Genomic DNA, 3,600 nt, shown 5'->3' on the forward strand with positions numbered 1-3,600 from the left:
CAAATTCTGTCACCTGGAGACACATTCCCACCACATAACCGTGGGTGAGCATGCAAATTCTCCTGGGATTTTCCCTTCTTCAAAGATTGTTCATTTTAGGATGCCATGTACAATCTCTGGTTGCCAGGGGACTTTGTAACACGAAATACAATTCTCTTACTTTTGTGAAAAGCCCAATTTGATCTTTCATTGGGGGATGTGTGAAGGTTTAAGGTATGTTGAGATAACTAGTCAAAACATTCCCTTTTGTTCTGTTGGCTTTAGAAGCTAATGGGCACAGTCTCAGGGGATGGGGGGTGGGGAGGAGGGGGCTGCCTAGCTAGACCACCTGGGTCTTTTATTTAAATTAGTAGGATGTAGGGGCGCCTGGGAGGCTGATCCGTTAAGCATCTGACTTCTGCTCAGGTCATGATCCCGTGGTTTGCTCATGAGTTCGAGCCCCACATCGGGCTCTGTGCTGACAGCTCGGAGCCTGGAGCCTGCTTCTAATTCTGTGTATCCCTCTCTCTCTGCCCCTCCTCTGCTCTCTGCTTGCACTCTGTCTCTCTCTCTCAAAAAACTAAATAAATATTAAATTTGTTTTCATAAATTAGCAGGATACCTAGAAATGGCTCATCCTGAGGGATCAGTGAAAATCAAGATGATGGAAGATAGTTAATATCACCACATTCTTTTTTTCCCAAGTTCTGAATATTTATTACCCTTGTTTTAAATATAATTACATATTCACATAACTTGATTTTTAACAACGGGCTCTCCCGCGCCAGTACAAGCCAGCTCCGTCACATCCCTGCCCCTGAGCCTCTGGGAGACCCTAGGATCGTACTGCTCACTGGACACAGCCGTGGAGGTGCTGCTGGTCTGTGACTGCATTTTCCTAGAAAACGTGTGGGAGGAAGCAGGGAAGGACTCTTTAGGCAGAATGCCACGAAGGTTCATGTAAACGCAGCTGTGCCCTGTTCTCCCTTCTTCCTGATCTGCATGGAGGCTCCGAAGTAGAAGGATTTACCCCAAGGAACAGAAAAGAAGGAAAAGAAGCAGGAAAGGCTTCAATGCAGAAGAAACAGAGCTAAAGCTCTGGACGGGTTCGGGTCAGGGAGGAGCTGGTGTTGAAGGCCTCTGGCCTCTCTGGCCTGCGGTTCTCATCCTTTGGCTCAAGAAAGGCAGACTTAGTAGAGTGGGTGGGGGAAAAGATGTCTTTTTTTTTTTTAATGTTTTTTATTTATTTCTGAGAGAGAGACAGTATGAGCAGGGGAGAGTCAGAGAGAGAGGGAGACACAGAATCTGAAACAGGCTCCAGGCTCTGAGCTGTCAGCACAGAGCCCGACGTGGGGCTCGAACCCATGAACTGGTGAGAGCCGAAGTCGGATGCCTAACTGACTGAGCCACCCAGGCACCCCTGCCTCTTATTGGTCTAACTAGCGTGACTAGTAGTAGGTTTGGGCAGGGGTCCTCTATCTCTCCAGGCTCCCATCTTCCCTTTCCCGAGGGTTCGTGACTCACCCCCAGGGGAGAAGAGTGTCCTGGGCAGGGGTGGCAGGCAGAGCCAGGATCGGAAAGGGGATCAGGGTGAAGTAGAAAACATGGGGCTACCAGATCATTCCAACAAAAAGTCCATCGGGGCAGAAGAGAGGATGTTTCCCCACACGGGCCCCTCTGCCCTTGCCAGGAATGGAAGGGGGCAGGAAGCTTCCACTAAAGGTTTCCTCCTGTGCCCTTCATGCCATCAGCATCTCCCAGATGTTGTCCTCAGCTTCCTTCACACTCTGCTCCAGGTAGGATTTTTTTCTGCACCAATTCTTTAATTTTTTCTTCTGTTTTGTTTCTCTAACATTTGATTGTGAATTACCTCCTTGTACTGAAGAATAAACATTCTTCCTATGCCTCTGTTCATGTTAGTCTATCTATCCAAGTCATAATCTCTGTATCTGTAAGATGTGCATGCTTTTTCGTTTTGTTTAGCTGTTCAGTCTGTACGTCTGCAAGCTTCGCCTTCTGTTGAGTGTCAATAACTTGGGCTTGAGGCTCTATGAACCTTCTTCAATCCCAGAACCATGGGAGCCGCCATCTTGGTTTCTATTACCAAGTTCTTATAAGGGAACTTTGCTAAATGCTTTTGTAGCGGAGAGATTTCATAGCCAGCGTCAGAACATGGTTTAACCCAGGGGGTCTCATTATCTTACATGATAAGAACTCCGTGGGTCATCGAGTCCAGGACTAGTTAGAGAGGCAGCTGTGATGCCTTCCAGGACATGGGCTCTTTCATCTTTTCTTCCCAGGCTTTGTCAGCATAAGGGGAGCCCTTCAGCATTTCCAGGGGACTGCCACATCCCCAGGGACTCAGGGGCAGGAAAACAATCTCCAAGCCACCCTGGAGTCTCCTTTCTATGATTGGAAAGAAGCTTTCCAAGTGCAGCAGCTGTATGAGAAGTGGGCTCTCTCAGGAGAAGGAAGGAGAAGGTGGGGGCTCTTGCACAGATGTAGCATGTCCCCTGCAACTTAAGCTCGGTGTTTTCACTGACATTTCTGCCGGAGCCCTAGAAAATGCCATGTTGCCCCCCTTTACAGATGTGGAAACTGATCCTCTGGGGGCTTCCGTTACATACTCCAGAGAAGGTTGGAGTCCAGACGTGAACTCAGGTCTGTGAGGCTCTACATTCCAGACTTGTACCCACTGCAATGGAAGGTGTGGTTTCCAGACCGAAGTAGAAGGCAGTATCACAAATTAAATTTTGTAATGTGATTATGCCCCAGGTGAGCACTAACAGGTAGCTTTCACGCCTGAAAATGCCTCAAAGAATCAATCTTTGGGGTGGCGAGTTGTCTCTGAGATGTCAGTGTAAACAAGGCCAATGTGTGACCAATTTGCACGTATTCACATTCTTGCAGCGAATCAAATATGCACCCGATATTCTGACAAGTGAAGGCAGAGACAAAGTGAGGTAAACTTGGGGTTGGTGGGGGCCGCTGCTGTGGTTCAATAGGGAGAGAGCAGGTACAACAGAGTGAGGGAGGAAATTTCCCTGGAGGGAGGGCCTGGGTGGTCTGCACACGCCCATCTCCACTCACTTTTCATGTCCTGCCCTCCTCACCTGTGCATTCAGCTCAACCCACAGGATGCGTGGCTCCCTGAAGGTCAAGTTGCTCAAATTAGTTCACTAACACCCTTTTCATCCAGAGGAGAGTGAAAACACACTCTAAGTGTTGGACAGGGAGTGAAAAATTCCCTAGAATTTTTTGAAACCATCTATTTCATTACATTAAAAATTTTGCCTTTATTTTTTTAATGCTTATTTATTTATTTTGAGAGAGAGAGAGCAGGGGAGGAGAGGGAAAGAGAATCCCAAGCAGGCTCTGCCCTGGCTTGAACCTATGAACTGTGAGATCATAACCTGAGCCAAAATCAGGAGTCCAATGCTTAACCCACTGAACCACCCAGGCAGCCCCCAAATTTGCATTTCTACAGCCAGATCTGTCTCACACATGCTGTTGGACATATGTGACGACTTGGCCTCAGGTGTCATCACCTGAGAACCGTGCTCATATTTGCAGAAAGGATCAGGTTTCAGAACCGCAAGCCCTGCCCACCCCTCATCTGTT

General features: G+C 47.9%; 1 pseudogene; it reads right to left on the bottom strand.

Annotated features, from left to right (window-relative positions):
• Nucleotides 1-1,589: 1,589 nt before the first annotated feature.
• LOC120230792 lies at nucleotides 1,590-3,320 on the bottom strand (annotated as a pseudogene).
• Between the last annotated feature and the right edge of the window lie 280 nt (nucleotides 3,321-3,600).

This window comes from Hyaena hyaena, unplaced genomic scaffold (genome assembly GCF_003009895.1).
Source record: "Hyaena hyaena isolate Hyena2069 unplaced genomic scaffold, ASM300989v1 scaffold_47, whole genome shotgun sequence".
In the NCBI taxonomy this organism is placed as follows: domain Eukaryota; kingdom Metazoa; phylum Chordata; class Mammalia; order Carnivora; family Hyaenidae; genus Hyaena; species Hyaena hyaena.